Source organism: Canis lupus, chromosome 29, assembly GCF_048164855.1.
Source record: "Canis lupus baileyi chromosome 29, mCanLup2.hap1, whole genome shotgun sequence".
Taxonomy (NCBI): domain Eukaryota; kingdom Metazoa; phylum Chordata; class Mammalia; order Carnivora; family Canidae; genus Canis; species Canis lupus.
The window spans coordinates 8911663-8928866 of record NC_132866.1 but is presented as its reverse complement, the minus strand read 5'-3'; the positions used below and the strand labels follow the sequence as shown (position 1 = coordinate 8928866).

Here is a 17204-nt window from a genome sequence, read left to right as displayed (position 1 = left end):
TGACAAGAAAAGTACACAGAGGGGGATCCCTGGGTGGCGCAGCGGTTTAGCGCCTGCCTTTGGCCCAGGGCGGGATCCTAGAGTCCCGGGATCGAGTCCCACGTCAGGCTCCCGGCATGGAGCCTGCTTCTCCCTCCTCCTGTGTCTCTGCCTCTCTCTCTCTGTGTCTCTCTCTATCATAAATAAATAAATCTTTAAAAAAAAAAAAAAAAAAAAAAAAAAAAAAAAAAGAAAAGTACACAGAGGGATATGGGGCATCTGCAGCCCATGGGAGCGATGCCGTTGGTGCCGTCCATGTCCTTTGTGATCCTCCTAATTTCCTGGTCTTCATATAAAATGCAACATCTGTAACCTGAGTCTGACGATCCCACAGGTAACATGGACTTTTTGCTTCCCTCTTTTCAAAGCTTTTGTAGAGACCTATACCCTTCTGCGGTATACTTTGTTATTGGCTCGTGGGAAACAGAAGAAATTCAACACATCCTCACCAAGATATTCTTTATTATCAACCACCTTCCCAGAAAGTTGAGTGGAAATCCAGGACAGCACTCAGGTGTGGGTCTGTAGATCTTTTCATGGTGCACATGACAGCTTCCCTGCCCAAGACAGGCCTCAGACAAATAAGATTCCATTCCATCTTGCTTTAAAGACCTTTCAGAAAAGGTTTCAACCACTCTCCATGATGCCTTATTCATCATTGTGTAATGACAAGTTTCAAATAAAAAAACAAATCTAGTCCTCAGTAAAGAGAGATTTTAATCAAAACAATTGTAGCAACAAGGAGAATGCTGTGAGCACAAGATCTGCGAGTATCTCAAAGGTCAGGAGAAAGGAACTTTCCTTTATGGGGAGGAGGACAGAGGCTGGAAGTGTCAGAGGTGATGAGTAGGTGTGATCAGACAGGTAAGCAGGAATTGTGTCTCCTTATGGTCAGCTGATTCCAGAAGGGTCTTCAAGGAAGGCTGTTCTACTTTCCCAATATTTCTAAATACTGAGGTCTTGGGCAAATACGACCTGTGGAGATGAAGGTGGTTTACTTAGATTGGGTAAAGTCAATTTATAAGCATTTTCTTCTGATTGGTGTGCAGGAGAAACAGTTCTGCTAATCATTGGTGAGAAAAGAATGAGAATTTGTAGGGAAAGTGTCTGATTTAAGTTATATGTGTTATATTTGTATGCATACATATGTAAATACAGAATATGTATAATATACAGCTTGTAGAGTATGTAGTCTGTTCACTACACTTTTTGAATAAATACATTAGAAAATACCAAAGGGATTGTAAGATCAATAAGAAGGAAAATCATATTCTAAGATATCTGTTGTGTCATTGAGATGCCAGATACATTTTGAGAGGTTCTCTATTGTGTTTCCCCAAGTCTAAGATCTGGACATGCAGAAATGCTGGGATAGGATCTCTGTATGTTTCTGGGGAACATCACTGCGTCACACAAAGTCTTCCTTGCCTGATGATGATCTAGTAGCAGTTATTTCAACCTTATTTCAACAATCTACAAACACCCTCATGCCCACCATGACACATAGCCAGGCATAGATTGGGGAGGAAGCATCAGCACATTCCTTACCCACTTCTACTTACTATTTGGGTCACCCTGGTAACATATATCAAAGGGAGTACCCTCATAGAGAACGGGTTTTGTGTATGTTATCATTATGATGTTCGCTGAAGGTCAAAAATGGTAATTTAAAATGTTACATAGCATCAGTATCCCATAGTTTATATTTGCTGGAAGTCCATCAGTTATTTCCAGCCTTTCTGAAGAAGAGGTGAAGCTGTTGGGGCCGAAGGAAAGGCATACATCAGCTCTTGGAATCCCCAGCTCTAAAAAAATAGACTCAGCAGTCACTGGACCCCAACATGAGCTTTGCTCATGGGAGGTCCAGGCCAGCTGGGGACAAGGGAAGGAATGGCATTCATTCTTCTGAACTAAAGACAGGCCCCAGAACTCTCTCAGTTCTACAAAAGACCCTCCCTGCCACCTTGAGCTGTGAGTGCCTTCCAAATCACCTAGCAGACTTACTTGTGAACTGGGATGCCAGCATAGAAATTTGGGAACAGGAGCCATTGTCCTTGGGGTCCCAGAACTGACACAATCCATACAGCACTGTGATTTGTTTCCCTCAACAATGCCATTGGTGGCAGGCCAAGCGGCCCAGACACCAATGTATGCTTGCCATCCTAGTTTCTAGCTTCGACTCTCAGGCAGATGGACCACAGCACCGCAATTGACCTCCATGAGAAGCAGAGGTGAGGGACATCCATCTTTGTCTCCCATGAGGTAACTTGCACATGAGATTGTCACATGCTTGCTAATTTCAACAACCTCCTTCCACTGCATTTTAGGACCTTATTACCCACCTATCATCCTCACATGGTCACCACAGACCTCACACAGGAGAGAGGCAGAACCTCTGTGGTATAGAATAAGACAAGGAGGGGACATCCCGCTAGTAGGCATATTTGAACCCTTTTAGGTAGATTGCTTTTGGTCTGCCTGAATCCTTGGAGGCTAGAAAATTAGACCCCATATCAATCTCTAAGAGAACAAAGGACAAAAAGAAATTTTTGAAGAAATCCATTCCTCTGATCTTTGGAGAAATGCCTTCCTCCTTCATCCCTGGGACATGGTTCAGGTAGGTGGGCAAAACCCTAATTGTGAGGCAGCCATTGCTAAGTTATGCTTCATCCCACAGAACACGTGTAAAACCTAGTGGGAGTCCCAACCCCACAGCACATCACCAGGGGCAGGGCTCTTCATCACAGAGATCACATCATCTGTCTCAGCACCTAAGCAGCGTCGTGATGCAATGTGAAGCCCCTATACAGCAGGCACAGAGCCAGGGATAAGTGGAAGGTGCATCCAGGCAGAGGGGATAGTGTGAGTGTAGACAGGCGTGGAGGTGCTGAACAGGCGTCAAGGCCAGACTCAGTGTGGATGGCATGGCCCAGGCAGTGGGCAGAGGGCAGAAGTAGGTAGAAGGGAAGAGGAGCAGTACAGTGATCGGGGGTGGGGGGCAGGTGAAAGTCCTGCCAGGACAGTAGATTTTGTCCTGAAGGCAGGGAGCCATGGAAAGGTCTTCAGCCCGGGGTTAAAATGGAGTCGAAACATGTTTCAGATGTGTGGCAGAAGGTTGAGGACACCTGGAAGAGGACAGTCAGACTCCTTCCCATAAAACTACCTCAACATCAGCAAAGGGATCTCACACCCTGAGCACTCACTTGAGAAAAGGAATTTCCAACTCAATTCTGTACCCAATGGGCAAATCAAGGAACCAAAAACATGAGTTGTCCCTCCAGAAAGAGTTGAAGACTTTGCTGGAGATGTTGCTGAAGCTTGTATGACATTCAATATAACCTGCAACAGAGGAAAAGGCCCCAGCCACCCAGAAGCAGCATCAGGCCCATGAGGGGCTGGACAGCACAGTGTTGTTGCCTCAGTGATGTCCTGGTCCCCCCAACCACAGCCCAACGTGGATGACCCAAGTTGATGATCCCCAAACAAGGTGGCCTTTTGTTTAACTCTTTTCAGAATGGGTCAAGACAGGTATCCATGAGTACAATTTGTTTTGGGTGCCTGTCAGGAAGATATTATACATCTCTTCACCAAAATAGTCTCCATCATCACTGGCATGGCCAGATTGGGGAGCAGACAAATGCCCCAGCACTCAGGAGCACGGGAACCCACCCATCATAAATACCCACTGGGAGGGGTGACAGGGCCTTGTGCGGCGGTGCCTCAGGCTCCACATCTGTGAGTGAGGAGAAAAATGACAGGTTCCCTGGGGTGTTAGGACCAAGGGTGTTCGTGTTGGTAATCTGCTCTGCCAGTACCCAGACCTGGAAGTGACTTGGAAAGGAATTGGTCAACAAGCGGCCTCCATCAGTAGGAAACGCGTCTTCTCCCTGCCCCTCACCCCTCATGCTCCAGGCCTTCCCCTGCCAACAGCACCCTTCTGCCTGACACTGAGGGTGGGGAAGCCCTCCAGACTCCAGGCCTCCGGAAGAGGCACCACGCTCCTGTGCCGGGCACTCAGAGGAGAGGCAGCTCCTCCGGGAGTCCTTTTTTTTTTTTTTTTTTAAGATTTTATTTATTTATTCATGATAGACAGAGAGAGAGAGAGAGAAAGAGAGAGAGAGAGAGGCAGAGACACAGGTAGAGGGAGAAGCAGGCTCCATGCCAGGAGCCTGACACGGGACTCGATCCCGAAGACTCCAGTATCACGTCCTGGGCCAAAGGCAGGTGCCAAACTGCTGAGCCACCTGGGGATCCCCTCCTCCCGGAGTCCTGTGAGTCTGTGCAGAGGGAGGGCCAGGGAGCTTCCCTGGGCTATGAGGCACATGCACTAGCTGGGGAGGGGGCCCCAGGAGGGCAGGGGAGGGCAAAGTTAGGGAGGGAGAGACCAAGACAGACTGGCAGGTTGAGACGTGCCCAGGTGTTTTGACCAAGAATGTGCCTCCTGGAACAAACGAGTCCAGGGGTGTCACTGGGCCTCCACCCCAGGTCCCTCTCTGTGAGAGGAGGGAAAGAGGGAAACACCCCATCTGCACCTACCTTCTGGCTGGGCCGATGAGCTCAGTGTGGCTGAAAGACACCAAAACAGAGAAACAGATGGAAACTGGAAGTACTGGGAGTCAAGGCTCAAGAATGGGAAATGTGTCCCCTGGGAAGCGGAGCCAGGTGCCAAGAGGCAGGGCTGAGCCCAGAGAGGAGACGGTGTCACCTCCTCATCCCTGCGGGAGCCTGGTCCCACCCAGGCAAGAAGGGCTGACATTAGCATGTGACCAGGAGGCCATTCCAAAGACGTCTGCCTGAGGGGAGATTCCACTCCATTCCAGTCAACATTCCCCCTGGGTCCCCAACAGAGAAGTGGGTCCTGCGGCGGGTGACTGCCTCTGCTGGTTAATCCTTGAAATTCTGGTTTGAGACTGAAAGTCCCTTTTCCCAGGGAGCCCTCAGTCCTGGACAAGCCACGACAGTCAGTCACCCCAGTGTGACCTGAGAGCATTTCCTGCACATCCTGTAATGAGACCAACCATCCCTTTGATGGCGGAGTAAACCTCCTGAGTCACATTGTTGACTGAGAGAAATGAGCCATTCGATTGATGGCTGTTTGCCTGTATCAGGGTGCTGGGTTGGCTGCTTGGATCCAGACCTGACCACAATCACTTGCCCTCCCACGGCTGGCATGCACTGGGGTGTCTCACCACGAGGTGACGCTGGGGGCCCAGTACAGTCTAGGAAGCACATGGCCTGGGTCACAGTCCTGGAGGGACAAGAGCTGGTGACCACGGGCAACCTAGTTACTCTCCATTGGCCTCAGTCCATTCATCTGTAAAATGGGAACGTCAACACTAACTGCCTACTAGGGTTCTGAAGACAATCCACTCATACCATGGCTCAGGGCCCGACAGAGCCAAGCTCTCCACAAAGGTACCTGTCACTGTCAGTATTTTGTGACCTTCAGGTCACTTCCTAAGCCCCATTTCATTGCTTTCCTTGGTATACTGGACATCGATACAATGCTCTAGAGTCTCTTTCACACAGGACACAGTGAGGCCCTCTCCAGCTGTCCTCCCTGGGTCCTAAGTCTGCATGGTCAGTGGGGTACATGGGCCAGGGGTACACACGATACCCACAGTGCCCATGTGGGTCCTGTGTGGAAGATCTGAGTCACGGTTGGCCAGAAAGCAGGCCTCAAGTGCAGAACCCAAACACCTCCCTGGCACTTTGAGTGACATCTCTGGACTGGACCCACATCTACTGGAAACTCCTCTGCTCTAGACTATTAGGTCCAGGCCACTCAACATGCTCCCCCTTTCAGGAGTTCAAGACACGTCACCCTATTGTGGCCACTTTGGCCTATTGATGAATCTGAGCTGAAGGGACTTGAGAAGCAGCAGAGGCAGAAAGGACTCTGATCCACACTCTTCTACCTAAAACCTGTCCATGGAATTTCCCAGGAGGATGGTGGCCTGCCCATCCCAGGGCCAGAGATGCCCGCTCATCACCAAGCATGGTGGCCATAGATCTGGATCTGTGCACCTGACTGGGCTCAGCTCTTGCACCATTGTCCAGACAGCTCGGGGGCTCAGGGCACCTGTTCCCCTGCCCCCACCCACACTCTTTATCTGGTCATTTCTTGACCCAGGTGTCCTTTTATGTCCACACCTCGGGAGCACGCTGCTCTGGCTACTGTTTGGGCCTTCATTTGTCTGTGAAGGCCTTCAGGACTGGGTACAAAGATTTCATAAAAATGTGTATGCTTCCCTCCCACTGACGCCTTATGTCAGCTCAAATCGTAAGCCCAGCTAGAGAACCTAAGAGGGTAGAGGGAATAAGATTCTCCCCGAAACCTCCAACATACCTAATGTAGTAACAACTGGGGCTGGAAGAGGAGTCATCACCCGAGTGCCTCTGTGCTTTCAGAAGGAGCTGCCTCCCTCCTGTTGGTCTAAGCTATACTTTGAAAAGAACTGCAAGGTTCTGTGTCTTTTCAAGACAGCCCCGCTGGGTGCTCCTCCTCTCCAGCTGAGGCTCAGCCAGCTGGACTACTCAGGCAAGGTCAAGTGGCACCTAGTACTTCCTGCCTTCAGGTGGGGACACCTGCCTGTCTTTGTGGGAGCTGCCTTTCTGTGTGCTGCTGACACCGGGAGCAAAACGCCGCAGGCATCACATCAACCCCTGCAGATTTTTCTAGTTCTTGTGACCGGTGCTGGAAGGCCCTGGAGATGGCACCACTGGGCAGACAAGCCTCAGCGGTGGTCGGGGTGTGGACTGCACACAGGCTTCGCCGCTGGCACCAATAACTTTGAGTCAGAAGAAGGCAGGCAGAGGCGGAGCCTGGTAGCTGCAGGAATCCTGGCAAGACAGCGGAGGACACCCCAGACGTGATGGGGGCAGAGGGAAGGGGCGCAGAGGGAGACCCCGGGCTCCGAGTGGCTGGGCGAGGCCGAGAGAGAGGAAGTAACAGGGTGAGTATGGAAGGAGGAGCCACAGAGGAAGGGGAGACAGAGAGAATCAGGGAGAGACAGTGGTTTTCCTGGTAGATGGATGCCCCTCTTCCCCCCGGGCCTTCCGGGGTCCAGGTAGGTCTGACTGAACATTCAGTGCAGCCCCATGGCCTGGCCTTGCAGGGCGACGACTCCTCGGGGCTTGGGCCCCTGCTGGGAGCGGCTGCCCTCTGCCCTAGATTCAGGAAGGTGTCCATGCTGCACACCCACCATCTGGGGCAGATGCACACACTCCCTCTCCCTTGGGCCTCTCCAGGGGCCCCTGATTCCCTGCTGGATGCTCACCCTGACTCAGGTCAGGCCGGGGTCCCACCTCCAGCACCAGGGTCACATGCCTGAGAACACCATCAGCCCCAGCCAGGTCTGCTTTACTGCCGCCGAGTCCGCGGTGAGCCCACGGCTGGCCCCCACAAGATCCCACCGTGAGTTTGCTGCAGGCAGGAGGGGGCAAGGAGGCCCCCACACCTGCCTGTCGGGAGAAGGACACAGAGCCCAGAAACTATGGACAAATCAGGAAGCCATCCGCCCAGGGTCGTGGCCATTTCCATTACTCCCCTCCTGCTCCAGCTAAGGCTGAGGGGTGGTGTTTTGTGGGAGGACAGCGTCTGGCTGACTGTACCCCACGGGGCTTCGAAGGTGGCCACAGCCCAGGGCTGAGGACCTTTCACTGAGCAGGAGGCAGAGAGAGGCCCAGAAGCAGGGGTGCTGGGCCACGGTTACCGGCACGGAGCAGCAGGGCCCAGGGGAAGGCGCTGCAGAGCCTCATCGCAGCCGGCCTGGCAGCAGCCTCAGCAGCCAGGGTGGCTCTGAAGGCCGCGGTTATATAGACACGGCTCCTGAAACCTGATCCCCTGCCTTCCCTCGGCTCCCAAGGCCAGCAATGCCCCAGGAGCCCAGGGTGCCCCATGACCCACTGGTTCGGGAGTCAGCGGGGGGACCTGCTCGCCACCCCTTGTCCTCCTCAGCCAGGTTCACTGTCCTTTCTCACCTAGACTGCAAAGTGTGAGCAGATTCTCCTCCTCCTGTGCTCCCTCTGTGGCCCTGGATGAGGGTGACAGGTTGGCCACAGGCCAACACCACCTCTGTTTGGAAAGCCATCCTGCCTGGGCATAGGTCGGGGCGCTTCTACCTCCGTTCACTTGCAGAAGCCTCAGGTACCTGCAGGGGAGGCAGGCCAGCTCTCCTGGACAGTCAGGAACTGAGACCAGGGGTCACCAAGAGATTTGCCCAAAGTCGGAGGGTGACAGCGGCAGGACCAGAAGAGGCCTGACCTCCCCACTATCCCTTCTCACTTGGGGTCCTCTGTGTGTCACGTGGGGCAAAGTCACCTAAATAGCGCCTTGGCAGCTCCAGGTGTGAGTCTCTACTGATGGAGCAGGTGTGGAGCAATCAGCTTCTGGGTGAGTGTGACCCCATGGATGACAGATGTCCACATGCCTGTACCTGATATGTATGTCCCATACAGAGACACCCATGGCTAGTCTGCGGGCAGTGTCACTGCTACCAGAGCACAGCACAGGTCCGACGGAAGACAGTCTAGCAGTTTCTCAATAGGTGACACAACAGGTGCCATGTGGCCCAGCATCCCCACCAGGTATATGTGCCAGGAATCCAGAACATATGTCCACACAGCAACTTGCCATTTGCCCATAAAAGGCAGTGGTAGCTGAACTGCCCACCAATGGGCACAAGCCATTTACACACCAACCCAGACAACTGAGTGTCCCTTTTCTCGAAATAGGAACACCTCCAGGTTTCCCCGCATCTCCCAATAAGCCTTGCTGATGGCATGGACGAAAAACCGTAGCTGATTTGTGAACTTGCAATTTCTCGGATCTCCAGTGCAGTTGGCATCTTTTCCCATGTGTCCAGGCCAACTTGGCTCTGGTGTGAAATCCTGCCCCTATCTTGGGGCCGATTTGCCATCATTGTTGCTCCCACACATCTTCTGCAGGGTAGGGGCTTCTGTACCCCAGCCCACACCTGCATTCAGAGGGCCTCTGGGTTCATGGGGTGAAGAGCATCCTAACACCAACAGAACACCTGGAAACAGCTGTGGCCCATCGGGTCGCTCAAGCTCTGCGGGCAGGTGGACGGCCAAGGAGGCGGAGTTCCCCTTAGTGGGTCAGGCCCTGGGCTCTGACCCACCCGAAATGCCCTCCTTCCCTACACTTCTCCTCCACATTGGGATCTCCCTCACCCCCCAGGTGCCCCTCACAAGCACCCACACTCAAATCCTCCCTTTGTCTGCTCTGTGGGGGGGACAAGGCAGCTCCCCAGGTGGGCAGGTGCCCCGAGGAGCCAACGGGAGAACAGTGGAGAGCAGGCTGGCCTCAGCGGCCGCCCCAGGCCAGGCTTCCTGCCCTCAGCTCCCACGGGCCCGGTGGGCCTGCCTGCCCCAGCAGCATCCAGCTCGGCTGTGCCTGCCTGTGGACGGAAAGCAGGCCTGGTCCCTCCTCGGGGGCCACACTCAGGAGCCCAGGTCTCAGGGACCCAGAGTCACAGTGTCCCCTAGAGGCTAAATTGGAGGATTCGTGTCCCTGGATCTGGGCCTGCAAAGGGAAGCCCTAGTTCCTGAGTGGCCCCCAAACCGGGGTGCTGCCCGTGAGTGTTCGTCCTGGTGGACGGCGCTTCCCGGGTCTTGCCTCCGATCTCCCCGACACAAAGGGCTGTCCCCCCGGGGCACGGACCTCCTGTCTCACCGCCTCCCCCAGTCAGAGCTTCCAACTCCTGCCCCCGCTAACGTCCTTGGTCACGGCATCCCCTTCCAGTGGCCTGGCCCTCCCCCCAGGAGGCACCGTTGAGGGCTCTGAGGGGCAGCGACTGAGTGGGACCCCGGGGGGCGATCCTGCTTGTCACAGAGCACCACAGGGGACCCAGATTTCAGTTGCTGCCTGCCCGTCCCACGGGCCTAGGGGGAACCGAGGGCGGCCCCAGCTCTGAGCACTGGCCTCAGCAGTGGAGGCCTTGGCGGGACCGTCACGAGGCACCGAGCCTGCTGGGGGATGACGCCCACACGGATGAGCCTGTCACCCAAGGGGACCAGTGAGGGGACAGGCAAGCGTGGTCACAGTGGGAGGGACACACTCTCTCTCCCCTTGGGGCCATCCGGAGAGGGAGGCCCACGTGCCAGGAGGCAGAGCCAGAGCAGGGCAGGGATCCAGTGCTGAGCCCCTGGAGCACCTCCGGCCTGAGGTCACCACACTCCCTTGCAGCTAAGGGTGTCAACCCCGGTCCTGGTGGTCAAGGCAATTGGAGCTGGGTGTGTGTCCTGTGCAGCTGAAAACATCCTCACCCCTGCAGGTCCTGACCCAGAAAGCAAAGCTCTTGCCCTTCAGGGCATCTTGCAAGAACAAGACCAGGCTGTCTTCTGTTTGGGCCCCCAGCTGGGCACGGCCACTCCAGCTCCTCACTTTTGGAGACCCCAGGGGCTTAGACGAGTTTCACATTTACGAATGTGCCCGTCACCTTCTTGGAGGTTCTGACCCGTATATGCATATCTTCTACTCTGGTTGGAGCTTCTCCCAAATCTCCAAACTCCAGGCCAAGCTTTCTGGAACTTCAACCCAATAACTATCAAGAAAAATCACAGGCATATATGCAGAATATCGTGGCTGGGAAACCCTCATCCTGAAATAATACCTAATGACTCCAATACTACCCAACCCTAGTAAGTGGACTGGCAAGTGTCACATCAAGAACACCGTGCGCAGATCAAACCCACGGCTGCATCTGGCTGCCTGCGGCTACGGCTCCCTGATCACAGCTAGACAAGCACCACAACACCCCTGGAGTATTACAGTCCGATGCATCCACACACGTTATGGAATACTCTTGCTGCTTTCAAAGTTCGGGGCATGGTTTTACCCTCCCAGTGTTTGGGGTTTCTTTTCTCAATATTCCATAGTTTTTGGATAATTGTCCAGCTTGATAGAAATCGGTCTAGTCCCTTCTTTTGAACTGCTGCCAGTATGTCACTTCAAAACACGTCTCAGGTTCAGGTATCCCCATTCCTGTTAACCAATAGTCATGTTGCCACTGACTTTTTGTGAAGGACAGAAGGGAAGATCCTAGTTTCATTATGTCTATGTGGTCAGTTGTCCCTCTGCCACTGGTCTAGCTGTCTCTTCTGTGCCAATCACTCGGCAGGCCAATGACCAGGCTGTATAACTGCCCTTAATGAGTGGCAGGTGCATTTTCCCTTGTGTTGTGTGATCTGTTCCTTCTCAACATCCTCAAAATTGCCAAGGCTATTCTGGAGCCGTTGTCCTTCCATATGAGCTTTGGATTATCTTGTCAAACTGTAGGGGATTTCATTTTGCTTGGAAGCACAGTAAGTCGGTAGACTTCTTGGGATGAAGTTGGCATGTTTCTAACATCAGAGCTGTTGAGCCATTAACATTTGTGTCTCCCCGTTTCATCACATTCTCTGTTGTGTCTGTCAACACTTCTTTCCATAGAAACCTGATACACTCATTTGCTCTTACAGTCGGAAGCGCTATTCTTTTTCACACAGGGACGCAGCCACCTTCATGTAACTATTCCTGTCATTTTTTAACATTATCTCCCAACAACTCTCTAGGCCGTCAGTGCTCATGGTGTTCAGTGTACTTTCAATCTCCTTTATCGACGTCCCCGACCCCTCAGGAAAACACCACTCTTTCTCTGCAGTTAAGGGTCTGATTCCTTCTGTTCGACCATAGTCTGATGTGGATGATCTTAGATTTTCCATGTTTACCGTATTGGCTGAAAATAAGAATAGTTTCATTCTCCTTTTTCAGTTCTTCAAACCCCTTTTGCTTTTTCTTGTGAGCAAGAACACCTACAGTGACGAAGCCTCCAATATCACGTTGCACAAAAGCCATGCCTGAGACTCCATCCACTCTTAAGTTTAACGGAATTGCTTCCAAAGTGTCTCCCATAAATACAACTTTTGCTGGAGGTTTCTTAGAGTTGTATTTTGTGACATTGAGCTTGTTCCTTTTAATGACAACTTTCTAAGAGGTGTTGCTGGTCATCATTCGGAGCTATCGAATATTGTTGAATTTCCTTTCTAATCCGTTGAAACGTTAGTAGGAATTTTAGTGCTTATTCTGCTAACGTGAGAAATGACATTAGTGCATGTTCAGATTTGAAATATCTGTGTGTCCTGAGGATAAATCCTTAGTTTTTAGGATTTTTCACACTACTAAATTCAATTTCTAAACACTCGCCTATTCAGTATTATATTATCTTTGGTTGGCATCTATGTTCATAAATTAGATTGCCTAGTTTTCCTCCCCTGTACTGTTCTTGCCTTTTCCTCACATGAGATTAGAATGAGATCAGATTGTTCTGCATTTGGAAAATGAGTTGGATAGCCTTTTGGTTTCCTCTGAGATATTCCCAGTACCATAAAAAAAGGAACACAGTGATATTTCCTTGTAAAACTATCTGTAACTCCAGTCTTTTGGAGCAAAAAACGTTTGCTTACTAATTCCATTTTGTCAAGGCACTCAAGAAATATTTATTGACATAAAGAATAGAGGCATGGATGAGAAAAGTCTTTCTAAGGAAATCTGTAGCATTTCTTGTGTTTTCCTAAGAGTATTTTCTTAAAGGAGTTCTAGGTTTACCCCCTGCTGCTTCAGGACAACAGCATGCCCTGGGTATCACCATGACTCAACAGAGAGGCCCATTAGTTCCAAATGCTGAATGTCTGCTGAGACGCCACAACCTGTGGAAGTCCAACGTTTACATTAGGGTTCGCCCCGGGTGGTGAGTATTCTCTGGGTTTGGACAAAAGGACGATGACCTGTATCCATCACTAGAATATCATAGATTATTTTCCTTGCCCTAAATATCCTCTGAGCTATGTCTATTCATCCATCCCTTCCCTAAACCCTGGCAGCCACTGATCTTTACTGTCTCCATCATTTGCCCTTTTCAGAAAATCCCTTGGTTGGAATCGTACTACATGTAGCCTTTTCAGATTGTCCTCTTTCACTTAGCAATGTGCACCGAGGTTCCCTCCACACGTCTTTCCAAGGCTCATTAGCTCATTTCTTTTGAGCGCTGACTACAATTCCATTGTCCTGATGGATCACAGGCTGCCCATTCAGCTGCCCAGGACATCTGGGTTCCTTGTGAGTTTTGGCAATTCTGAATATAGCTACTCTACCATCTGTGTGCAGGTTCTGGTGTGAACATAAGGCTTCAACTCCTTTGGGGGAGTATTGGTCATTTTACCATGGCTGTCACGGAAACATCATAATTCAGAAATGCTGTCCACAGGACTCTCTCATTCATTCTTGGACCTTTGACCTCTAGGACAATCTGTGACTCAAATGTTTGTCTGTGATTTGACAGGCATGCTGGTCCTCCTTTCAGAGCATGGATGGTACAGGCTCCAGGCCACATGTAAGTGTAGGATCTCCGAGAAATGGAACTGTGATCTTGAGGTGACCTCAGGCCAGAGACCCCAAGCTGGGGCTCAGAGGCTTCAGACTCATCCTTGGCAAAGAGGGGCAGGAGAGGGACTGGGGAGCCGGGCTCAGGTCCGGGGACATGAGTGGTACCTCTCTGTTTTCTAATCCAAAGCCCCTACCTCCTGCTCTGGTCTCTGATCTGTCCCAGTTAGCATCTCAGGTGCCCAGAGCAGGCCTGGCCCCACCAGCGTGGCCTGTCTGGGTGTCACGTGGGTCCTGCTCACCAGAGCCTGTACAAGCTCTGAGGGAGTCTCCCACCCAGTAGCTGCAGATGCCAAGCCTTCTGAGGTGCAGGTGTTTCTCCTAGGATGTGATGCTGCTGGAGGAATCAGTACAGTGGATCCCACTGGAGGGCGTTTCCAAGCTCCAGCAGTCCCTTTCCTGGGGAATGTGGACGTGGTGGGGTGGGAACCACTTAATATCTGGTGATGGGCATAGTTCTGAAACGTAGCCTCATCTTCGTGCTGTCAGACCATCTACCCTGGACGCATCCGAGTCAGCACGGCGTCACTGAGCCCGGAGCCAGGGAAGGAACGCGCTGCCATTCCCCGTATATACAATTTCCACCAGATACGATCATAGAGAGCGCTCAGGGAAAGATAATAAAAGAACGGAGGTGAATAATTATGAAATGATGAGTCTGAGTGTTTATTACCTTTGCTGTGGATGTGATTTACTGAATTGTACTAATATGGGAAGTTCCTACCATTTAATTTTTCCTAATGGCTGTGGTTAACTGCAGAATGCAAGCTGTCCGCAGACGCAGCACCCCACTACAGCCGGCTGCCCTGAGCTCCTTCCTCCCCACAGTTTGCAGGCAGCTAGGCCACCTCCCGCTGCACGCACACCAGCACCCTATGTCCCAGCCAAACACAGTGATGAAGAGGAAGCTCAGGTCCAACCCCTGGTCCCCCGGAGCAAGTGTGAGCCGAGACTGTCTGTGTGTGGCACACGGAACTGTCCCGATCAAACCCGTCTGGAATTGAGCCCCCACCTTGGGCAGAGCCCTGTGCTCGTCATCCTGTGGGTGCCTGATTCAGGGACAGGGCTGGGTGCAGAATCCAGGGGGCTGCTGGACGGCCTCCTTAGTCTGCCATGGAATCAGGGTGAAAGGAAACATACCCAACCCCTCTGCTGTTTGACATCAGGATAGGATTTGGTTTCCTTACAGTTAACAGTGAAGAGGCAGAGGCAGCCCTTTCCTGGGGTTGGGCAAAAATCTATGGAAGAGCTTTATAATGGACAACCACTGGCACCCAAAGGGAACAAAGAAACAAGGTCCCTAGAAGCAAAAGGCCCCAAGGCATAGCTGTGTCACCCTCTCGTGTTCACTGGAGGAATGTCAGGAGTGTGAGCTGGAGAGGCTGCTCCTCTGGGAGGGGCAGGGAGGCAGGCTGTGTCCCCAGAAGGGGAAGGTGACCTTGTCTTGCTGTTCTGCTGGCCCTGGGGGCAGAGTTCTGGGGTGTCAGTCATTCTGAAGTGGGTGGAGCTGAGGCTCTGAGCAAGTCCTGAAGGTGTATGGAGCTTGGAGGACCCCCAGGCACAGGGAGGTCTCCCCAGAACCAGCTGGGCTGTAGATGTGTGTCAACATCACAACAGTCCATGAAAGTAATGAAGTATGATAGCCCATCCCTCTCATACTGTGTTGAATTTGGTTATGTCCAGATACTGCAAAATAAAACTAAAAAATGTTCAATAATATTTATCATATTTAAAGTATCTTAGAGACGTTGAAAGGCTACCCAAATTATTTTACCGACTTACCTTAATATGATGTCATGTGATTGAGGGGCAAGAGCAGTTCAGGAAGGAAACTTTATGCAATCTTATTTTGAGCATAGATGCAGACATGGGAATAAATAAAATAGGAGAGAATTTCAGGAAATTGTACCTAGCAGTGTATATAAAAAAATATCCAGCAAAAATAGGATTTATTCAAGGATGCAAGGATAATTAAAATCAGAAAACATATTGAAAGGAAGCAGAATAATATCATCCCAAAATATGCCTCTTTGGCATAAGGATTATTTTGAACTGGTATTTTTTTTACTTTTTTGTTTAAATTCAATTCAGTTAACATACACTATACTATTAGTTTCAAGGGTAGAATTTAGTGACTCAACAGTTGGATATAACACTCAATGCTCATTCCTTCGAGTGCCCTCCTCCAAGCCCATCACCCAGTTACCCCATTCCCCCACCCACCTCCCCTCTAACAACCCTCAGTTTGTGTCCTAGAGAGTTAAGATCTCATGGTTTGTCTCCTTCTCTGTTTTTATCTTATTTGGAAGTGATTATTTTTGAGAAAGTGTAGATGCAGAAGAACCTCTGAAAACAGGTGTTACCCACCTGTAAGGGCAAATCCGTACCCATAAAGGAAATTTCTATTAGAAAGGGAACCTGTACCAGGAAAAGAGCTACTACCAGAGATCGCTTTATTGTTTTTCCACCTGAGAGACTTACGTGCTTGCTAGTCAACCTTCGTGTCCCACACCTTATCTCCTCTCACTTCCCACTGAACTGCCTGCCCCTCATCCTGAAGCCCCAAACTCCTATCTCTTTACTCTATTCAGGACTGTATGTAAGTCTCAATCATCTGGCTGTCTTTCGAGTCTCGCACCTTTGGGTCTCCATAATTATGTACAAATTATATGTTTCCCAACTGATCTGTCTTTATGCCAATTTAATTCTTGGGGCAGCCATAGCACCTAGAAGGGGAAAGAGGGAGAGCTTCCCTCCCCCACACTATGGGTCCAGGCAGCTGGGACATAGGGGCAACGTGGAGAATAGATTTGTGTTGCATTTTCTTTCCTCGGCTATTGAAGGAACAGTTTCTAAGGTTATAATGTTTTCCTGTGGATGGTTGTGAACCAGGTATTCAGTATGATGAAAATAAAATCAGCCAACGTTTTCACCTCTCACATTATGTCTTCCGATGCCACCATGGTTTTGAAATCAGAAATTTTTATAAATCATTGAAAGATTTGAATGTGTTTCAGGTTTAAGTGGAAAAAAAAAATCTCCTTTAAGCAGCAAAGAATGTCCTATATGCTCCTTTTCAAAAAGGAATGGAACATGGGGCACTTGGGTGTTTCAATGGTTGAGCATCTGCCTTCTGCTCAGGTAGTGGTCCCGGGGTCCTGGGATTGAGGCCACACGGGCTTCCTACATGAAACCTGGTTCTCCCTCTGCCTATGTCTCTGCCTCTCTTTCTCTGTGTCTTTCATGAATAAATGAATAAAATCTTTATTTTTTTAATGAACTTTATTTTTTTAAGATTTATTTATTTATGATAGACATAGAGAGAGAGAGAGAGAGAGAGAGAGAGAGAGAGAGAGAGAGAAAGGCAGAGACACAGGCAGAGGAGAAGCAGGCTCCATGCCGGGAGCCCGACGCGGGACTTGATCCCAGGACTCCAGGATCGCGCCCTGGGCCAAAGGCAGGCGCGAAACCGCTGAGCCACCCAGGGATCCCCGAATAAAATCTTAAAAAAAAAAAAATGACTGGAACATCCCAGACATAGTTGGACGAGTTGAATTGTCAGAAGCTGTGATTGAACAGATTTCGGGGCAGTGGCTGGCCTGAGATGTGAAAAGCCATACAAGTCACCGGAAAGAGCATTCGCCAAATGGTAAATAATGAGTCTAATTGGAATGGAGTGACCATGCATTGATGCATTGGGGTACTTTTGTGGAAATTCAAT

The 17204-nt window shown here is 50.7% G+C and overlaps 1 long non-coding RNA gene across 2 annotated transcripts; it reads right to left on the bottom strand.

Annotated features, from left to right (window-relative positions):
* Window positions 1-616: 616 nt before the first annotated feature.
* Window positions 617-15408, bottom strand: LOC140620530 (uncharacterized). 2 transcript variants are annotated; one of them, XR_012020287.1, is made up of 5 exons: window positions 15266-15408; window positions 4576-4605; window positions 3243-3378; window positions 1602-1795; window positions 617-1014 (listed from the first exon to the last, which is right to left on the bottom strand). It is a non-coding gene; the product is annotated as an uncharacterized lncRNA (long non-coding RNA). The 2 variants fall into 2 exon arrangements; XR_012020288.1 differs by lacking the exon at window positions 1602-1795.
* Between the last annotated feature and the right edge of the window lie 1796 nt (window positions 15409-17204).